This window comes from Chlorocebus sabaeus, chromosome 7 (genome assembly GCF_047675955.1).
Source record: "Chlorocebus sabaeus isolate Y175 chromosome 7, mChlSab1.0.hap1, whole genome shotgun sequence".
NCBI classification, from domain to species: domain Eukaryota; kingdom Metazoa; phylum Chordata; class Mammalia; order Primates; family Cercopithecidae; genus Chlorocebus; species Chlorocebus sabaeus.
This window is the reverse complement of record NC_132910.1, coordinates 77,489,695-77,513,620: the sequence shown is the minus strand read 5'-3', so window position 1 is coordinate 77,513,620 and position 23,926 is coordinate 77,489,695.

Below are 23,926 nucleotides of genomic sequence, written 5' to 3'. Positions count from 1 at the left end.
AAGTTCCATTCGTGGTAAGTTTCTTACACAGGTGCACCATTTTTTTACTTTTATACTGTATTTTTACTGTACCTTCTCTATGTTATATTTAGATACACAAATAGTTACTGTTGTGATACAACTGCCTACAGTATTCAGTAGAGTAAAAATGCTGCACAGGTTTGTAGCCTAGAAGCAATGGGCTATACCATATAGCATAGGTGTGTAGTAGCTGTATCATCTAAGTTTGTGTAAGTACATTCTATAATGTCTGCATAATGCTGAAATCACCTAACAATGTGTCTTTCAGAACTTATCCTCATCGTTAAGCACCACATGCTTGTATTTGAAAGTTTTTAATATGTTACTTTAACTTTTTTTTTTATTTAGATTTTACCGAAGCATTTTACTGTCAGATCCTGTGCTTCATCGTTATTATATTTTGCTGTAAAAAGCTGGGCCACATTTGTGACTTTTTGCTGACATGTCTAAGATTTGAGACATTGTCCTGAGACATGGGAGAAGCGAAATGGTTTTATTTTTGAATCCAGTTGTTCCTGGATCCTTTCTATCTCCTCTATATTTTGCTTGTAAATCAGAATTTTTTTTCCCTTTTTTTAGTTTGTCTTTTCTTATATTTTATCATGCTAATGAAAATAAACAGGTGGAATATTCCATATTATGCCTGTGAATCATTGAGTGTATTAGATATATTTTCTATTTCCACACTATCATTGATGTCAGTGTTGCCAAACTGCACATAACAAAGGTTATCTTTCAATACCAATTTCTTACATTTTGTCTTCAGCCTTCAACAGTCTCCTCAAAACCTTTCTAGTTTCTTCCTGCCAATCAGCCTCAAAGTCAGTGCCAGATGCCTTAGTTTCCTGTTATGGCAGCATGCTTCTTCTAGGTACCAAATTTGTTTCAGCAATTTGTCGTATAACAAATTATGCCCAAAGTTAGTGACTTAAGCAAACTATTTTATATGTGCAAGAATTCCATGTGTTAGGAATTTGGATAGGGCACTGAGGGGATGGCTCATTTTTATCCTATGGTTTCTCAAACTTTAGCTAGAGAGACTTAAATGCTGGTGATGAGTTGAAAGTTGGGTGCCGGAATAATATGAAGGTTCATTAATTCACAGGTCTGGTACATAGGCACAGATATCTTATTCTCAATCAGAATCTCTATATGTAACCTCTCCAGATGGCTTTGCTTCCTTGCTGTGTGAAGGAATTCAAGGTATTCAGGCTTCTTATTTGGTATATCAAAGTTCCAAATCTACCTATCCCAATTAAGTATAAGTTGCATTGTCTCTTATGACCTAGCATAGAAAGTCATACAGTATCACTTTCACTCTACACTATTGGTTAAAACCTTCATGAGCATGACTAATTTCAGCTGGAAAACATTGGAACAATCTTTCAATATGAGGATATCATAGAATTTTCTCACCTGCTTTTAAATCACTACACTGTATCAGACTATTTCTTCTAACCACAGGATGTCTTATTAAGGTAAGAATGTAGACTTTCAAGCCAGTTGACCTTCTTCCAAATAATGGCCACAATAATTATTTGCTGTATGAACTTGGACAAGTTTTGTATTCTTCCTCTTTCTTAATTTCTGGTCTATGCATTCCTGAAATGTAATTGTGAGGATTAAATGTATTCTTGTTTAAAAGCTTATAGTAAAATATTCATACATAGTTATATAAATGTGTGCTATTATGGTATAGTAATGAATGCTTCCTAGAGATACATCATAGATATCAAAGGAAGAACATCAATAAATAACTTAGTTATATCCATTCATAATCTGATATTTATTACAACCTAGGAAAAAATCAATCAGAATATTGTTCTTGTAAGTATCTGGATCTGATACAAACATTTCTAGATATTTGATGCATATGAAATAACAGAAACAATATTGGAAAATAATGCTCAGGCAAGTCCCAACGTAAATTAAGAGTGAACATTGCTTTGCAGATACTTTTCTCCCCATTTTCCCAGTTAGATTCCATCTACAGCCTCAAACAGGCTTATCAAATTATGAATGATTCATAAATGCATATTGAGTTATATCTTCTAGCAGGCTTTTAATTTATCTTGCATAAGAATTAGAAAATGATTTATTTCTGAGAAATATTTTTAAATCAGCCTACTGTCATAAAAAAGAAGGTAAACTTCACTTGGAAAGAAATAAGTACTGGCCATCAGTACTGGTCAGGAAACTTCAAATTCGTTTACCTTTAAAGTTAAACTACAAACTATGACAATTTATACATATCTGAAATGAATTGTGCATAGCAACACATGCTAGGGGCATCAGTGATCACTAAGCTAAAAATAAATGCCTTGCCAAAGTAAATGGCTTGGATCATCCTTAAGAAATAATCCTCTGCTATTTCTCATATTTACCAAAATTTAATATTATTTTTGTTATGGTTTTTAGAACCAAAGCTTTTTTTCTTTTTGCCTTTTTCTATTTGATTGTTTCTAGAATATTGCTTTCTGGTACTTGGTCTGGGCTGTACTGTCTATTCTTCAGCAGGTAAGTACAAGTCTACTACTGAGCGTAAAGGACACAAGAATTTTTGTTAATGCCAACTGAAGTAAGTGAGATATAAAATTAATGACCAGTATGTACCTTTGCTTGAAACAACATGGTGAATAGTAATAAAGCATGGCTACGGAACACCTCCTCTGAGCATTTTTCTATTACTTAATGAACAAATGTCAGCCTTTGAACATAAAACTTGTAAGTTCAATTGAACTTCAGATTTACTGGAATAAAGTAAAGATTTGTCTAATAAGACCGACTTTCCTTGTTAAGTGAAATAATGATTTCATAATCTGTATTTTTTGAGTTCCACTTGAATATCAGTTTTCTTTAATTGAATATCAGTTTCTTCTACAGTTTAGCCTTGGCAAAACTACTAAGTTCATGTTATTTCCAAATAACATATAAAATTCTAAAAAATGCTTTAATAAAAATATTATTGTGAATACAAATGTGTTTATAGATTGTACTTTATTAATCTGTGATAAATGAATATTTTCACATTCATTTACTAATGTTTCAAAATGTTAGGATTAGTTTGCATTTTCAGAATGTGAGAATTTATGTAAAATAGAAAGAGTTCTGAATTTTGAGTATATTTTTTACATATATATATGAAGAACATGGGTTTGATTTAAAGCAAAGAATATGTACATACATATTTTGAAAGTATATTAGCAATTTGTCTCAACTTATAATTGCATCATTTCAGTGATTTTGAAATGATACTTCCCAGCAGCCAAATATCAAAGAAAATCATCTAGAAGTAGTTCCAGTTTGGACAAGAGATAGAATAATAGGTACTGGTACACTTTTCTTGATGGATGGTACCTTACAGGATTTTGCCAATGTTATTTAATTCTCTTTCCTCAAGGAAAAAGAGGATGTTTTCTATCTGTCCAATAAAGTATTCCATATCATGAGTTAAGTAATATTTAAATTATTCTGAGAAAGGCCTAGAATAGAATAATAGAATAATAAAGGCTAAGGCAATATATTTAGCATCAATGAAAGCTGAAAAAATCCAGTGGTCTTTCATTTCAATGATGGTACTATTAAAAATACTATATGGTAGTCCCCCTCCCTCTTATCCAAGAGTTCACATTCTGGGGTTTCAGTTACCCTGTGTTTCAAAATATTACATGTAAAATTTTAGAAATATCCAATTCATAGATCTGAAATTACTGCCATTCTGATTAGCACGAGGAAATCCCCCACCATCCTACTCCATCCTGTCTGGCGGTAGATCACCTCTTTGTCTTGTGAAACCACGCTGTTAATAGTACCTACCAATTAGTTGCTTAGTTGCCATCGCAGTTATCAAACCTACTGCAGTATTCAGTGCTTATGGACAAGTAATCCTTATTGTACTTAATAATGGCCCCAAAACATAAGCATAGTGATGCTGGCATATTGTTATAACTGTTCTATTTTATTATTAGTTATTGTTGTATTATCTCAATGAACTTAATTTATATATTAAACTTTATCATAGGTATGTATGTATAGGAAGAATCATAGTCTGTGTAGGGTTCAGTAGTATCTGCAGTTTCAGGCATAGACTAAGAGCCTTGAATTCCCCTGCAGATAAGGGGGGACTGTTGTAATAGAATTTTTTTTTTTTCCCACAAGGATCCAGGTACTGTAAGTACCTATAACTATCAAAGACAAGAGTTGCATATTTTCAAATTTTTCAAGTAAAATGTTCAAGCAGCATTGAAGACAATTGCTTTTCTAGAAGAAAGCACCTTTTGATTTTCAAAATAATAAATAACATTAGACTAAGACCAATTTATTTTCAAGCCATTTATTTAAAAATTTTTTAAATCTTTCATGTGTTACATACTCTTTTATATTATTTTAGCTGACAAATAATAAATGTACATATGTACTCTTACCTAATTGATATTAGGAATCTGTTTCTCCTGTTTTTCAGTTGATTTGTATATAAGAAGAAATTTATCAATCATATTTATCTTTTCAAAGAACAATCTATTGACTTAATTGATTTCTGTATTATCTATTTTCTATTTGTTTAATGTAAGTTTTTAAAATCAGTTCTGTTTATTTAAAGTTGAATTTGTTTTCATATTTCTAGTTTTATAAGAAGGAATCTTAGGTCACAATTTTTTTTTCTAGATCAAACATTTGAACATATTAAATTTTGTCTAAACTTGGTTTGGTGATTTTCCAAAAATTTTGGCAGTATGTGTTTAATTTTACTTAGTTCAAATTATTTCCTAACTTCTCTGTAATTTCTTCTTTCACTCATGGATTTGTTTGTGACTATGATGTTTATTTTCCAAAAATCTGGGAATTTTTCTAGGCATACTTCTGTTAGTATTTTCTAATTTAATTCCACTGTGGTCAGAGAATTGCCATATAAAATTTCAATCCTGTTAAAATTTATTAAGAATGGTTTTATAGCCCAAATTATGGTCAAACTCAGTGAATGCTGCATGACTTCGGAGAAAAAAAAAAAAAGTGTACTTTGTAATTTTTTTATATTTATGTTAATCTATAAATTTTATTACATAAATTTGATTAGTAAAGTTGTCCTAATTCTTCTCTAGTTCCACCCATGCTCTACTTTTCTATTAACTAAGAGAGGATTGTTGAAAGATATTACTGTAGTTGTGAAGTTGTCTGTTTTTCTCTTTTACTTCTTTCAGGTTTTCTTTGTGTATTTTGAAACTTTGGGATTACACATACATTTTGTGATTGCTACGTTTTCTTGATAAGCACATGAAATATATTTCATTAAATTTGGTATTAGCCTCATTGATATTAATATAGTTCCTCCAGTTTTATTATCATTAATAGAAAATTATCTTCATCTTTTTCCATCTTTCAATTTTAAGCCATCTGTCTTTTTCTTTATGTTTCTTGTCAATTGTCTATAGTTATGTAAGTCTTCCTTTTTTATTTAGTCTCTGCCTTTAATTTGGAGTGTTTAGATATTCAACATTTAGCATAATTATCAATATTGTGTTTTATGATTATCCACTGGTTTTTATTTTCTCCTGTGTCCTTTTTTTAGATTAATTTGCATTATTTTGAACGAATTATGTTTATTAGTATTCCACTTATTTCCTCTTATTACTTATATCCTCATTTTTTATTGTTGTTGAGGTATTTACAATATGCATTTACAAATTTTCACTGCATATTTGCAAATAATATGTTCTAAGCTCTGTCTCCTTAACTCTTTCATTTCTTCACTGGGTTTCCTCTCCTTTTGCTGCTGTCCAGAAAGTACCTTCAGATAAAAATTTGAGGATCATAGGATTTGTGTTATTTTCTCATCTCTCCTGTGCCAAGTTGTACTTTGCCTGTCAAATATATGAAAATTATTAATTACATTTTTTCATTTTTTAATTGTTTACACTAGGTAACAGTTTATTAATCAGTAGTTCATAGAGGCAAGATTTCCATGACTGGAGGTTATGCGAGCTTCTGACCTTCACAAGTGATCTGGCTCACTGAGGCTTTCATCACAAGGAATAAGCTGATGTTATGGAGACCAAGTTCTACTAAAGCAAACTTGCAAAGGGCCAGGCTTGTGATCTTTAATACAGTAAAATCTTGGCTGAGCTGAATCTACCTTTTTATTCAAATGACTAGGGCCATAGGATATTAGTAAAGTAATTAGACAGGAGGATCCTAGAAGTGGGATATCATCTACTTGACTTTTAAACATGGATCCTTGGCTTCTCTTCAGCAGAAACGCCTAAGACCATTTTATAAAGGCTATCAAGTCTTCATACTCAGCAGAATTCTCACACATTAGAGGATATAACACTAATAAGCAGCTTTCATCATACTCTTTACCTTTGTCTGAATTTCATGTATGGTCCAGAAATTAGGGTGTGACTACCTACATTCAAATTAACTTCACACTAACTGACATAGTCACTTGTAAGACATGTGAATCCCGAAGCTAGTCTTTTATAACTTGCTCAGAATAATATATTAAAATATTTGATTATTACTATTTATTGAGTAGAAATGAAATTCTCATCACCAGAAATTTTTCTTTATTTCTGTTGACACTTTACTTACAGTTCTGGTCAGAGGATTAATAAATGCAGCACTTAATTTCCAGTTTAACCTTTAGACATATTGACATAACTCTCACTTCTTACTTCATGGTTAATTTATTCAATAATAGAACTCACATCTTTATTCTCCCATATATTCTCTCGTATATTACAGATTCTTAAAGATCTATATATCATTGCAATATACAGATGTCTGATGAATGATTCGCTATGGGGAGGTTCACATCTATGGAAAAATCAGCCTTATCTGGAAAGTTGCAAGTGTCTCTTCTTTCTTCTTTTCTTCTTCTTCTTTTTTTTTTTTTTTTTTTTTTTTTTGACGGAGTCTCGCTCTGTGGCCTTGATGGAGTGCAGTGCTGTGATCTCGGCTCACTGCAACCTCCACCTCTCAGGTTCAAATTATTCTCCTGCTTCAGCCTCCCGAGTAGCTGAGACTACAGGTACACACCACCACGCCCAGCTAATTTTTGTATTTTTAGTAGAGACGGGATTTCACCATGTTGGCCAGGATAGGATGATCTCAATCTCCTGACCTCGTTATCCGCCCGCCTCAGCCTCCCAAAGTGCTGGGATTACAAGCGTGAGCCACCATGCCCAGACAAGTGTCACTTCTATGTACAACCTGCTTTTTTCTTTTGGTAATTTCTTCTCATTTCTTCAAAATACAATGATTACAACATTTTGCTGTATTTTAAAGAACATCTTAAACAGTTGCATATATTCAAACTTCTTTATTGAAAATATCTTTTTTATTTCCTCTATTTTGACTTTTTTTTCTATTCTTAAGACACTTTTGCTACTTATTTGTTCTCATATATATTATCTGGAAAATCTACAAATGATCTATGACCTAAAGCAAAGACAGTTTACATAAAGTTTTGTCACTGAGGATTCTGTCATATTTTGGCATAGTGTCCTCACATGATCAGTCATTAAACCTTAATGTCGGCCGGGCGCGGTGGCTCAAGCCTGTAATCCCAGCACTTTGGGAGGCCGAAACGGGCGGATCACGAGGTCAGGAGATCGAGACCATCCTGGCTAACACGGTGAAACCCCGTCTCTACTAAAAACACAAAAAACTAGCCGGGCGAGGTGGCGGGCGCCTGTAGTCCCCGCTACTCAGGAGGCTGAGGCAGGAAAATGGCGTAAACCCGGGAGGCGGAGCTTGCAGTGAGCTGAGATCCGGCTACTGCACTCCAGCCCGGGCGACAGAGCAAGACTCCGTCTCAAAAAAAAACAAAAAAAAAAAAAACAAAAAAAACCCTTAATGTCAACATTTCCTTTATGTAATTATTTAAATCTAATTAGCTTGATTTCATAAAACTGAGACCAGAAGAATGATTCACAAATAATTGTGAAGATATTCACAGAACCTAAGTCCTGCTTACAAGAATATAACATGAGAAAACATTTGTCCCACCAGTTACCAGGTAGAAATGGAAGTGTCTGATATTATTTATCTTATTTGAACCTTAATCTGTTAATCTGTGAAATGAAGGGGTTGATTAAATAATATTTAAGATTTCTTCCAATTTTTAAATTTGATAAGAAATACATATTAAATCATGTAATATTTTTATCATTTTCCCCATATTAGCATCAGTTAATAAATGTGAATGAAGAAGGAATTAGAGAAAGAGTGAGACAAAGACAGCGAAAGAGAGAAATGAGTGAAATTGAGAAAATGAGAAGATAACATAGATCAATAGTGAAAGTGCCTGTTGCAGAGTTTTAAATGAAAATTATTCAATAAGCCCTCATATGAAAGCTATAAAATGACTGGATATAGTTCCTGATATTTAAAAGTAACTCTAAACTAAATGGGTAATATCCCTTATCTGGCTTTCTGCAAATCTCTCCCAAGAAAAATTTGTCCCAGAAATATGAAAATAACAAAATTTTAAACTATCTAACTTCTAAAAGTTGATGGCCAATCAATGATTTGGAAAAGAAAAGTGATATAATCCAAGAAGAAAATGGCAAATTATCTTAGAGTCTGTTAAAAATAAGAATAATGTTTTTACTAACTTATTTAAATATATTCTGGAAGAAAACACTTTAAAATATAAAAGTAAATTAACCAGAATTCTGGAATCAGAGCACAGAGACTACTTCTTCTATCTTTTTGCCATAATTTTTTAACTCAGCCTAACTTTAAATACCCAGTTTTGTTAAAATATCCATTTTCCTAAGCAACATTTGCTTAGGAAACTCTTCTTAATAGTTTTTTGATGCTTCTTTTAATTATATATTCAGTTATACCATGTTTTTGACTTGTGGTTGTAGTTATTTCCTACCTTTGTAATATTTGTTGTTGCTTAGCATATTGACTCTTACACCTACACAAAGTATTTAATTTATTGTATGTTTATAAAATCAAGTGCCCTTTATTAGTTCATTTTGCATTGCCATAAAGAAATACCTGAGACTGGATAATTTTTAAAGAAAAGAGGTTTATTTTGGCTCATGCTTTGCAGACTGTACAAGAAGCATAGTGCTGGCATCTGCTTCTGGTGAGGCCTTAGGAAGCTTTTACTTTTGATAGAAAGTGAAGGGGAAGCACACATGTCACATGGTGAAAGAGGGAGCAAGAGAGAGAAGTGGGAGGTTCCAGACTCTTTTTAACAACCAGACCTCTTGTGAACTAATTACAAAGGAGAGGGCATCTAGCCATTCATAATGGATCCATCTCCCATGACCCAGATAACTCCTACTTGGCCCCGCCTCCAAAAATAGGATCATATTTCAACAATAAATTTGGAGGGAACAGACATGTAAACTATATCATTCCCCTTAATATTCACTCTTTTAAAACTGATTTATTGTTTCAAAATTTTATTATTAAATCTTATAATATCTCTAGAATTATGTTAACATTCCTTTATTGGTCTTCTTCAAAAGTGTTAAGGTCATGAAAAACAGAAAAACAAGAAAACCTCCCAGGCTGGTGGAGACTGAGGAAACATGATGGCTAAACACAATGTCATCTCCTGGACTGAATTCTGTCATAGAGAAAGGACATTAGTGAAAAAGCTGTGAATCCAAATGAAGTCTGTAGGTTAATTAATGATGTTACACCCATGTTAATTTCTTAGTTTTGACAAATATACAGTGATTACATAAAATGTAACTTCGGGGGAACTTCCTGAAGTTACATTTTATTAGGTGAAAGTATACGAAAATTCTGTGTACTGTCTTTGAAAGATTTCTGTATGTCTAAAATAATTTCAAAATAAAAATATTTACAAAAATTATATTGCTTAAGAGTCCTAAAAATCATATAATCTAGCCTAGAATTCAAATTCTTAGAAGTCAAACCTAAGACAATAAAAAATGATAGAGACAATATATGTATATGTAAATATACTAATTTAGAAATAGTTTATAATGACAATTATTACAAACAGCTAAAATATCAACAAAAAAAGGCACTGACTAAAGGATAGCTTTGAGATAGAGTATTGTAAAACATTGCACTCAAGATTTAAATAGTATGTAATGAAAATAGAAAATGCCTCTGATATATTGAGAGAACATGCTACAAATTGTAAATATTCGGTACTACCATGTGAGTTAGGAATACAGATATACATACTAGAATTACATATATTGATATGTTAAATGTACTTATTTATGGAACTAAGAGTTAAAATTTATTTTTATATTCAGGTTCATGTTATCCTTGATTTGATTTTATATTTGTATTCAAATTTATGTTTTGACCATATGTTAATATTATAATTTTAAAAATCAGATTAAACTTTAAAAAAAATGAAAAAAGAAAGTCAGACTTTATTGTAGTTTATTACCAGTGCTTTCATATACACTGCCAATTTACTCATCTGAAGAGACAGGAAGTAAAGTCACTTTGTGGTGTTGTGTGGGTTAAATTACAAAATGACTGTGATATATGGAATTTATGTTGAGGAGGTTTGGCACACTTCTAGGTTTTATATAACACATATTGCACTATGCTGAAACACCAGTGTACATTGTTTCATAGAATTAATAATTACCTGTAACTGTTTCTGTCATTCACAAGATGCCCTATTAATATCAGTATTTCTCTGTTTATTTATCCTTCCTATAAATTTATTTTTGTTTTTGTTCTTTAGCTGTTGAGACTTTGCTAATTAAGTCAAATATTTTCCATTATAATTCATATTCAAGTAAGAACACTGATGAAGCCTTTGCAAATTTTATCTCATTTTTTTCCACATTCCATAATTTACATGCATCTGAGCTTTAACGCCCTTGCCACTCTTAGTATAATGCGTTTCTTCAAAGTTTCAACATTAGTTTACAATAGTTTCTAAGATTTTATCACATTTATATTTTATACCTTAGTACTTTGTGAATTGCCTTCTGGATCATTAATATTGTCGCTATGCTCTTGCCAAATACATTACTAAATTAAAACTGTACTGTATTAGCTCAATTTTCAGTCTGATCATTTAAGAACAGTTTTTAGTTTGGATTCTAGGTTAAACTTAATGAATAGTTACAGTGATCGCAAAAAGAGATTAGAAAAATAATGATGTCATTATGGATCTCATATCTAAAAGGTATTAGTAAATTTAACTAAAGCTTGGAATTTGTGTTGTCAGTTACTTATATTTCTTCCAGGGTTATTTTGAGCATTTCGATGGATGACTTCATTATAAAGCAGTAGCTATACAAGCATAGTGGTGATCCACAACCTACATTCTTATGTACCAGTACATTTTTTATTTGCAAAACCACAATTTAAGACATGCTTATAGATTCTCCTAGGCAGAAGAGTATGTACCATCAGGAATGCTTTGCTTCATTTCCTTGTCAGTCTTAGCTTCCTGAATGTAATTCCTTTTCCTGAGCAGGGGAGTTAACATATCAGTTAACATGTGAGATCAGCCAGCCTGTGGATAGCAAACAAAGTGCTGAAGTATCAGAGAAATTTAAAGAAATAAAGAGAACCAGATTGCCAGTAGCTAGTGTTGTTTATGGTGAAACACCAGAAATTACCCTTGAGACCACAAAATAAGGGGTACAGGGTAGCAGTGGAAACAGAGAAATATTCTAGAACATTGCCAGATATTAGCAAATAATATGTAAGGTCCGGAAGATTTTCCAACTAAATAAAATGTAAATTCAGGCATCTTTTAGTGAACGAAGACACAAAACGTAATTATAGAATGATGTAATAGCAAAAATTTGCAGGTCACCCTTTGTAGATTAGACTGTGAGGATGTGTTTAAAATGACTAGAGAGTGGTTACAGTCAATGCAAATTCTATCTTTCATTGCATTTCAAAGCCTATTATAAGCTTTGCCTGTTTGTATTTCTGGACCTTTTCTATTGCTATACCACTTGGAATTGTTTTCCAAGATACAGATATTCACACATATCTGAAGATAGTTACCTAGAGATATACTAGGTATCTTCTCAAGTAAGAGACTTGTCAATTTCTATCTTGGAAACAACAATAAATAAAAATGCATACAATTGCTTCACTGCATTTGTACAATATGTAGAGTTTTGCTAAGCTTCTTTTGAGAAACTCCAGAAACATTGCAAAGCAGATTGTCAGTACAGCAAAATTATCCACAGTGTAATTATGGAAAATACAGGCTAGAATTACACTGTATTGTCTCTTATGTTGTTTGTGACATACTCTCTGAAAGCCCACTCTATATATTTATCTCCTGATAATGTATAAAATATTTTAGTTAGTGACTGCTATAACAACTATTTAGTAATTTGATAAGATACATACATTTTAAATTTTTTGTTTGTCAATTTAAAACAGCTTGGATCTAAGCTAGAAGTTTTGAATTTACTGGTACTCTAGTTACCTCCTATACTATATAATTTCATACTTAATTTTATATGATGGGCTAAAATGCTATTTGAGTTATGGAATTATGCTAAAAATTTTCAGATCATTCTGATTTTTTTTTTTTTTTTTTTTTTTTTTTACAAATTTGCTTACTTTAATTTTCCTATGAAAATACTGCCTTAACCACTATTGTTCCAGAAGTTAGTAGACCATTTGGACTACTATTTCAGTAGTGTGGAACCAGGACTTCTATTTAGAATGCCCTGATCTCAGAGACTGCACTTTTGTTTTAAAAAGACTGGTTGTGAGAAATTCTGAAATTATGTTGATTTTGACCATCTGTATATTCTCTAGGATTCAATGTTACATAGAAAAGTCTCTGGAGAAACTTTTCCATGAGCTCTAAACCTTTTTGAACATAGGGATTCTGCTTTATTTAACACTGTGTCACCAGAGTGACTCAAGAAGACACTGTACCTGACACATGAAGAATGGGTGCTTGATTGGAAGGATGGAGTTGGAGAGGAACAAGCCCTGATATCATAGAATGGAGATTATAGCTTTGGATGGTGTATCAATCTATTTTTGTTTTTCTTTTTGAGACAGAGTTTCACACTGTCACCCAGGATGGAGTACAGTGGAGCGATCTTAACTCACTGCAACCTCTGCCTCCCGGGTTCAAATGATTCTCCTGCCTCAGCCTCCCAAGTAGCTGAGATTCAGGCGCCCACCACCACACCCAGATAATTTTTGTATTTTTACTAGAGACGGGGTTTCACCATGGTGGCCAGGCTGGTCTCGAACTACTGACCTCGTGATTCACCTGCCTTGGCCTCCCAAAGTGCTGGGATTACAGGTGTGAGCCACTGTGCCTGGCTGGTTGGTGTATCACTCTTAAAGTTCTATGAATTATTCTATTGTATTGTGATGGACTGAAACAATTCAAACTCCATAAAGGAAACCTTGAATAGACAATTATTTATTTTAACTGCAGTGAAATGATATTTTATTATAGTTTTGATTTGCATTTCTCTGGTGATCAATGATGTTGCTCATTTTAATCAGAGCATTACACTTTTCCCTGTTGAATTGTTTGATCATCTTGTATATTCTAGTTATTAATCTTCTGTCAGATAGATAGTTTGCAAATAGTTTGTCAGACAGGATGTCTCGTCACCTTGTTGACTGTTTTCTTTGCTGTGCATAAGTTTCTTAACTTGATGTGATCTCATTTGTCCATTTTTCCTTTGGCTGCCTATGCTTGGGGGGTATTGCTCAAGATATTTTTGCCCAGATTAATGTTCTGGAGGGTTTCCCCAATGTTTTCTTATAGTAGTTTCATTGTTTGAGGTCTTAGATTTAAGTGTTTAATCCAGTTTGAATTGATTTCTACATATGGTGTGAGATGGGAGTGAAAACAGTTTTTGACAGCGACTTATTTATTTGAATTAATTCACTGGGAACTAGAAAATGAGTTCATAATTAATATAAATCTGAGTATGGAAGATAATTAGATTTTTTAGCCTAAGATTTTGATTAATATCAAGATAAGTTAGATTCATTACACAGTTGGTATTGATGAACTACTGTGTGCCAGGTTCTCTTCTAGACAATGAGACTTCAGCAGTGATAACAAAATTTTTAAAACTCCTGCCCTCAAAAATTTTAGCCTAAATGAAAAAGGGATTTAATGGTACATTTTGAAGCACATTAAACTCTTCCATACCTATCTTTGTCTTTTGAGTTTTCCTCAATTTTATTTCATGAATTCGTTTTCATCACTAGTAACTTTATTCCTTCATTTTAACTGTTACCAAAATTAAAACTGTAAAAATATTGTTTGTGTTTACTTGTGAAGTTAATTCCCACTGTTTTCCAGAATAGTTTTACCTAAATCATAGATTTAATCATGTCCATTCCTTTCTCAAAAACCTTTGCCTACCTTTGCCAAAGAATGAAACTTGCATTCTTCACCCAAGGACTTTTATGGTTTAAAATCAAAGTACTACAAAGTACTATGAAAGATGAACTTTGATCATTTCCCCTTAACCACCGTTCTAGCCAAATATAATTGTTATTCTTCACGTCTACCTAGACTTTTTATCCCTCCATATTTTTTACTTTGTTTTTTTCTGCTTTTAGCATATTTTTTCTCATCTCTGCTTTGTTCATACCTCTTTATCCTCCAGTTTCCAGCAATGTCTTTTTATCACATTCTATAATTTATTAAACGATCTGCATACATATATTTTCTCTTCTACTGGATTTAAATATCTGGGAACAATTCTTATGTCTTTTAAAAAATATTTCCAAATCTATCTCATTCATTACAATAAAGAGTAGGGTATTTGATTAATATTTGATTATTTGAGTATAATAGAAGGAGAAGTGAACAGTGCAAACGCCAAAACATTGGCTGTAATACCACTGAAGCAAAGAGGGAAAACTTAGCATCTGGGTGAAAGAGCAAATCACTAGGCAAATAAGAGTCATCATATCTGAAGGGAGAAGGGGCATGCAAGAAGAATAGGGGAGAGATACATTCATGGCCTAATTCATTGCCTACTTCATTATTTTGCATACACAGAATAAATAGACATTCAGTCACCAAAATGTATTATGCATTCAATAGTTTTTTTATTTGGATAATCTATATCTATAGCAACGAAGGATGTCAATCTGTAAGTCTATTCTGTAAGCATCAATAAATGTTTATATGGTGATATTATGAAAATAATATTTATTTGAAAAAAAAACACTTCTCTTTTGGTTACTACAGCAGATTTGATGAGAAAACTTCGCATTTATCTATACTATTTGAACAAATTGAATTCTAAAATCCCTTATTAGAACTTTTTGCCAAAAGTTTTTCAGCATTTAAAACTGATTTTTGTTCTCTGGAATGCACAACACACACGCACAAACACACACACCCCTACTTTTGTCTTTCATTTAAATTTTAATAAATTCTATCAATAATTCAACTATAAATAAATTTTTAAATGAATATTTTTCTAGTAAATCAACAGCACTGGAATACTGAAACCTAACACATTTTCCAAGCTTTGAGATGCCTATTTAACCTTCCACATTACTTGAGTGATGACTGCAAAACAGACAGAAATTACATGCATGTATTGAATGTGTAACACTGTAGATAAAGAGGAATGATGTGTAATAGATAAGAAACTGTCCATGTGAGAATTGGAAAGCCCCTCTGGCTCATCAAACTCTAAACATGGAGTCATGTTCAAGTACATCTGTTTTAAGATGCCTTTCAAGGCCTGATTGCTGTTAAGGTAAAGTCTTATGAGCATCAGTTGTTAAAAATGCAATGTTTCTAGTTAGACACCACAATCTCCAATCATGATGTTCTCTTATAAAAATGAAAAAAACATAATTACCCAATCTTTTCTACCGCATTTCCTAACCTAAGCAATGAAGCAGAAAACAGGCAATGTTAGAGAATATGCAAGGAAACACCTTTGCTATGTTGTTGCTTATGCCACAATCCTTCATGAGGTAACACAGTAGTATTTCAAAAGTTTCCCTGGATATCTCATGCTGGCAACTATTTTTGTGTATATGTACATTATCTTTAAAGGTAGTTTTGGCTTTACTTTAAGTCAGTAAACACTTATAAATATAGTTCTTTGCTTTTTATCCTTTAGACATTTTCCTCCAAAATCTGAGGTTTATTTCACACATTTTACATGTATAAATAATCAAAATAATCATTGTTTTTCTGTCACTTTCCCACCTTCTGTCACTACTGTGGGTTCATTTTCACATTCTCATCCAACTAATAAAGATATCTGCTGCTAATCAACAGAACAGACTCTGATTGTTTTTGCTTTTCTCTTCCCTCTCAAATGATTTTTTAAGTGTAAATTCTACATTCTAGAAACATCTTGAGCTGATAGAAATATCCACCATGTGTAGTCATTTGGATCTGATATTGGAACATTAAGGTTGAGAAATTAACAATGCAAGAGTCAGGAATTCCAAAGTCAAAATTCCCACAGTTACGTTAATTCATCTGCATTACAAAGATGTAGAATTAAACATCCTTGATGGGTACCTTAACAGAGAACTTTTTGTACAGTGTGTTCCCATTTGCACCATTAAAGATATACTATGTGGCACTAAATATACACACTTCACAATTTTACAGTGATTATACTTTGCAAAGTAAAGAGTAAAAATATTTCAACATCTTGCACTCACTGTCATACACCTACATAGTTCTCACATACTATATTCCCTGATTTAGAGATATTTTTTCACTTGCCTTCCAATATTAATTTCTCATAAATCGTCTAATCATTACATAAGACCTCACCCACACAGAGGATTTAACTTACACTTAGCTTTGGCTAGCTTTATCAAGGCATCTTTTCATTATTATATCATAGTATATTTCATGGAGGACTTTGCCATAGTTATTTTTCTCTCAAAAAGGTTTTAGACATTAAAAAGTCTAATATTTAGTTAAAACAAGAATATTCTTTCAAAGGCTTTTTATTAAGATTTTATAGTTTACTTGTTTTTGACAATCCTTACTGTAAGATGTTTTGTGTAACTTTCTTTTTTCTGAATGAATTAGTATAATATACAATGTAATATATGTGTATATAATGTATATAATATAAAATTTAATATTAAGTTGGTGCAAAAGTAATTGCAGGTTTCACTATTACATAACATAAATGTATATCTCATGTATGAATATATACATCTATATCCTTCAAAGACTGATCTAGTTGATTGGTGTATTTTTTATTGTAGATAAGTTCAAAAATATATATTGGATAGTCTCCAATCAATTGTTATTTTTTTCTCAACTACATAAAACAAAAGAAATTTTGTTTCTCAAGCAAAGTAAGAAATATAACTTATTTTCACTGGCCTGTCATTTGAGTTTTAAACTTGTTTTAAGTTTATTTCTTCCTTACAAGTGTTTATAATGTGATGTATATTTTCCCTTAATATAACTCGAGATTTTCTGGTAGGATTCATTAAACTTTTCTCTTACTTTTACAGCTTTGTTTTTCTCTTAAAAATTTACTCAAAAAAGGGGTTTGTTCATGAATTCACAATTTTTATCCATCGATCTGTATTTCTGAGTTTACATGGTGTGTTTTAAGATATTTAAGACACATTATCATATGAGGCAGGACTTCCTGACTTCATAATTCTTACATCTTTCCTGCAACCCAAGAATGTATTTTTCTTTAGAATACAACTGAATGTTCTTGACTGTTTATGTATCCTTATACATTTTATAATTATTTTAAGTAATTCCTTTTAAAATGTGGTTGAATTTTTAATTTAAAATATGTTAAATCTATAAATTAACTTGGTAAGAACAGACCTTTCTATAGCACTTAGTATTTTCTTCTAAGAACATAGTATATTTACCATTGATTGCTTTCTATTTTAAAATTTTCCATTAGAATTTGTGACTTTCTCATTTGTTTTAACCCGGTTCTCATTAAGTTTAGTACGAAATTGAAGATTAATATTTGCTATTGCTAATGAAAACATGTTTTTTTCAATATCTTTTACTTTGCAAATTGTTGATAAATAAGGGTGATATTTAGCTTAACTGATTAATGAAATTTCCATGTATGTTTTTAAGCTATTTCACTAATTCATTTATTTCTTCATTTGAATTTATCTTGTCAATCTTAGTGTTATAAATGACAGTTCTGAAGAGAATCTTACCAGAATGTCTTGGTATGAATATGTTAGGTTTAAAATTAGATTGTAGAACTGCAGGGAAACATTTCTTAGAGTTGCTAAAATTCAACAACTACAGTGAGTCAAAGTGAGCAAACAGTAGAATTTTCTCAGTATTCAGACTGTGATTAATATCCCTTCCCATTATTAACTTGTATAAAATGCTATTTTATGGTATAGGTAATTTTTGGTTTTCCCTCAAACATGCTTTATACACTCGTGGAAGTTATGGCAAGCCATCTTCAGGCTGTAGATGGTTTTGAAATCTAATATTATAATGTGGATAGCACTTAAAATTGAATCTTTATGAAAATACAGCAAAGTAGAAAAAATTAGAATACCAATAAAAGGTCCTTTGTTGCTATATGAAACATATCTGGAGTTATCATAAAATTTTGACGAACTTTTTCTCTGAAAGTTAAACTCTCTAGCTGGTAAGATTTTTTAAAAAGTAATTATTTTACTTTAAGTTCTGGGATACATGTGCAGAACATGCAGGTTTGTTACATAGGTATACATGTACCATGATGATTTGCTGCGCCTATCAACCTGTCATCTAGGTTTTGAGCCCCACATGTATTAAGTATTCGTCCTAATGCTCTCCCTCCTCTTCCCCTTCACTCACCAACAGGCCCCAGTGTGTGATGTTCCCCTCCCTGTGTCTACGTGTTCTCATTGTTCAGCTCCCACTTATGAGTGAGAACATGTGGTGTTTGGTTTTCTGTTCCTGTGTTAGTTAGCTGAGAATAACAGTTTCTAGTTTCATCCATGTCCCTGCAAAGGACATGAACTCATTTATTTTTATGTCTGCATAGTATTCCATGGTGTATATGTGCCACATTTTCTTTATCCAGTCTATCATTGATGGGTATTTGGGTTAGTTCCAAGTCTTTGCTATTGTAAATAGTGCTGTAATAAACATACATGTACATGTGTCCTTATAGTAGAATGATTTATAATCCTTTGGCTATATATCCTGTAATAGGATCGCTGGGTCAAATGGTATTTCTGGTTCTATATCCTTGAGGAATTGCCACACTGTCTTCCATAATGGTTGAAGTAATTTACACTCCCACCAACAGTGTAAACGCATTCCTATTTCTCCACAACCTCATCAGCATCTGTTGTTTCCTGACTTTTTAATAATTGCCGTTCTAACTGGCATGAGATGGTATCTCATTGTGGTTTTGATTTGCATTTCTGTAATAAGCAGTGATGATGATAATTTTTTCATGTTTGTTGGCTGCATCAATGTCTTCTTTTGAGAAGTGTCTGTTCATATCCTTTGCCCACCTTTTGATGGGGTTGTTTTTTTCTTGTAAATTTGTTTAAGTTGCTCGAAAATTCTGGATATTAGCCCTTTGTCATACGGGTAGATTGCAAAAATTTTCTCCCATTCTGTAAGTTACCTGTTCACTCTGATGATAGTTTCTTTTGCTGTGCAGAAGCTCTTTAGTTTGATTAGATCCCATTTGTCAATTTTGACTTTTGTTGCAATAGCTTTTGGTGTTTTAGTCATGAAGTCTTTGTCTATGCCTATATCCTGAATGACATTGCCAAGCTTTTTCTTCTAGGGTTTTTATGGTTTTGGGTTTTACATTTAAGTCTTTAATCCATCTTGAGTTAATTTTTGTATAATGTGTAAGGAAGGGTTCCAGTTTCTGTTTTCTGAATATAGTTAGCCAGTTTTCCCAGCACCGTTTATTAAATAGGGAATCCTTTCCCCTGTTGCTTGTTTTTGTCAGGTTTGTTGAAGATCTGATAGTTGTAAATATGTTGTGAGGTTTCTGTTCTGTTCCATTAGTCTATATATCTGTTTTGGTACCAGTACCATGCTGCTTTGGTTACTGTAACCTTGTAGTATAGTTTGAAGTCAGGTAGTGTGATGCCTCCAGCTTTGTTCTTCTTGCTTAGGATTGTCTTGGCTATACGGGCTCTTTTTTGGTTCCATATAAAATTTAAAGTAGATTTTTCTAATTCAGTGAAGAAATTCAATGGTAGCTTAATTGAAATACCACTGAATCTCTAAATTACTTTAAACAATATTTCTATGTTCACAATACTGATTCTTCCTATCCATGAGGATGAAATGTTTTTCCATTTGTTTGTGTCCTCTCTTATTTCCTTGAACAGTGGTTTGTATTTCTCCTTGAAGAAGTCCTTCGAGTCCCTGGTAAGTGGTATTCCTAGGTATTTTATTCTCTTTATAGCAATTGTGAATGGGAGTTCACTCATGATTTGGCTCTCTATTATTGGTGTATAAAAATGCGTGTGATTTTTGCACATTGATTTTGTATCCTGAGACTTTGCTGAAGTTTCTTATCAGTTTAAAGAGTTTTGGGGCGGAGATAATAGGGTTTTCTAAATATACAATCATATCATCTGCAAAGAGAGACAATTTGACTTTCTCTCTTCCTATTTGAATACTCTTTATTTATTTCTCTTGCCTGATTGTCCTGACCAGAAATTCCAATACTATGTTGATTAGGAGTGGTGAGAGAGGGCACCTTTGTCTTGTGCCAGTTTTCAAAGGAAATGCTTCCAGCTTTTGCCCATTCAATATGATATTGGCTGTGGGTTTGTCACAAATAGCTCTTATTATTTTGAGATATGTTCCATCTATAACTAGTTTATTGAGTGTTTTTAGCATAAAGGGATGTTGAATTTTATCAAAGGCCTTTTCTGCATCTATGAAGATAATCATGTGGTTTTTGTCATTGGTTCTGTTTATGTGATGAATTATGTTTATTGATTTGCAAATGTTGAACCAGTGTTGCATCCCAGATATGATGCCGACTTGATCGTGGTGGATAAGCTTTTTGATGTGCTGCTGGATTCAGTTTGCTGGTATTTAATCAGGATTTTTGCATTGATGTTCATCAGGTTTATTGGCTTGAAACTTTCTTTTTTTGCTGTGTCTCTGCCAGGTTTTTGTATTAGGATGATGCTGGCCTCATCACATGTGTTACGGAGGAGTCCCTCTTTTTCTATTGTTTGCAGTAGTTTCAGAAGAAATGGTACCAGCTCTTCTTTGTACCTCTGGTAGAATTCAGCTGTGACTGTCTGGTCCTGGGCTTTTTTTGGTTGGTAGGCTGTTAATTACTTCCTCAATTTCAAAACTTGTTATTGGTCTATTCAGGGATTCGACTTCTTCCTTGTTTAGTCTTGGGAGGGTGTATGTGTCCAGGAATTTATCCATTTCTTCTAGATTTTCTAGTTTATTTGCATAGAGGTGTTTATAGTAGTATCTGATGGTAGTTTGTACTTCTGTGGGATCAGTGGTTATATCACCTTTATCATTTTTTATTGTGTCTATTTGATTCTTCTCTCTTTTCTTTATTAAATTCCTCACATCAAAATTCTAGAACACTGATTATAGCATAATATTCATAGCTTCCCTTGCGGAACTGAAGAGTATGAGCTAATTGTAATGAAGTAATGTATACTGCTACTTTTTTTCACAGAATATCTAAACACACAGAAAAATAATCCCATGTGATGGAAGCTTGGAATTTTTCTTATATTCTATCTGGGACACTAAATATACAAAATATATTCTATAAGAATAATGTTATGTTTTCACATGCTATTTCTGTGTTATTCATGCCTTTATGTCTTGTAATTAGCAATCATTTTTTCTCCAGCTGTCAATTCAATCTCTAAAGCATTCTATAGTAATAAAATATTCACTTATCCCCAAAGAGCTGCTGAGTACTAAACATGAAAAAGTAAGTTATTATTTTGTTTTTGGCCTGTTAACCATTGCCTCAACTAAAATGCATTCTTAAATAATCAATCGAGAAAAAGCATTATTCTACCTTTATCAAAAGGGTAAGCCAAAACTTCAATTTGTACTGCTCTTTTCCTCAGAACTTTTTAATTTCACTGTAGAATCATAGAATTTCTGAACTGAGAGAGAACATCTCATCAATTCTGCTTTTACTTTTCTCTTTTACTATAGTAGGTAACCAAGTTATTGCAGCAGATTTAAATTAAACTATTGTTTTAAATATTAGATAATAAGGTAAGTCATAGAATTTCCATATAGCACCTTCTGATTGCATGTACATTTAGTAAGAGACATTTTTATTTTTATAGTGGAAACAAAGTCAACTTAACTATAAAGAAAAAATTAGATTAAACTGATTTTGAAGCTTTACTGTCCTAAATAAAAAACAAAATATTCTATTTTGATTTTTTTTAAATTTTTTAGAATTTAAATTTGGAACTACGACTACAATGATAACCATCTGAATGATTTATTCCAGGTGAAGGTGGAGTGATGTGACAGAAGGAAGGACAGAGGGATTTGAAACATGAAAACAATTTTGCTTGCTATTCCTGGCATTGAAGATGAAACAGGCTCCAAACCAGAAAATGCAGGTAACTTCTAGAAGTGGAGAATATTTCCCAGTTTATAGCAAGCAAGGAAATGGGAACCTCAGTCTCACAACAGTATGGAATTGACTTTGGCCAACAAACTGAAAATGCTTGGAAATTGATATATCAGTTTCCTCCAGAAAAGTATGCTGATACCTTGAGTTGAGCCTTGTGAGTCTCTAGACATAGGACTTACTTAAGCTACACTCTACCTGGACTTATGAACTAGAAAACTCTAAAATGATAAGTGTGTAGTGTTTTAAGTCATTAAAATTGTGGAGACCTCTTACACTGGCAATGGAAAATTAATACAGAAAGCTAATATCATGTGTTCTTAACTGAAGATTATTATTTTATCCCCCACCCACCCCCATGAAGCATTTGACAAGGTTTGCAGTCATTTTGATTGGCCGTATTGCAGGGTGCTACTGGCTTACAGTGGGTAGAGGCTAGAGATTCAGCTAAGCATCCACAATGCACAGGACAGCCTCTAACAACAAACAGCTGTCTGGCCCAAAATCTCAATAATACAACTATTTAGAAAGCATAAGAAGTATACAAATACATAATTTTGTACAGTTAATGTTCTGTTGCTTTTTATCAAAATTTAGAATTTTTTCTTTTTCTTTCTTCTTGAAATTGCACATATATTAGCATATTCTTTACTGCCTTATTAGTTATTGAGTTTTTCTCTATTTTTCTTATATATTTCCTGTTGTGCTTCAGTTTGAATTTTTGTAACATTTCTGCTGATTTACTGATCATTTTTCTTCTGTAGTATCAGTCTGTTTTTGAGCCCACATGATAATTTTATTATTATATTTTTAAATTCTAGTGTCTCCATTATTGAAAGAGTGGGATACAGGTAAGGTAATGGTTTATACTTGTCCTAAGATTACTGATTACTTACCCATTATAATAAACTTTTGTTATAATTTTAAAAAAATATTTACAGTTATTTTAAACTTCTGATCTGCTAAGTAGTCTATTGGTCTCCTTATATGGTCTGGTTTTGCTCTTGTTTGTGGATTGCACTTTTTCCCTATTTGTCATTGTATACTAAGTTTTATTTTATATAATAGATGTTTTACGTCATACATTGATACATTATAGAGACTCTAGAATTTACTTATCTTTGTCCAAATAGTGTTTAGTTTTGCCCTTGCAGGGAAGGAAGTTACTGATCAACATTACTTTGTGGATGCTGCATTTTCAACTTTTTTGAGGGAGTAGGTGATTTTAGCTCAGTAGGTGATTTTAGCTCTGCCCTTAATTCTAGAGCATATACTTTAGTCATAAATCATGTTTCTTATTTCTAAGGCTCACTCCTTCTTGAGTTTCAGTGGAAAATGTGCTATGTTCTAACTCAGCGAGACTC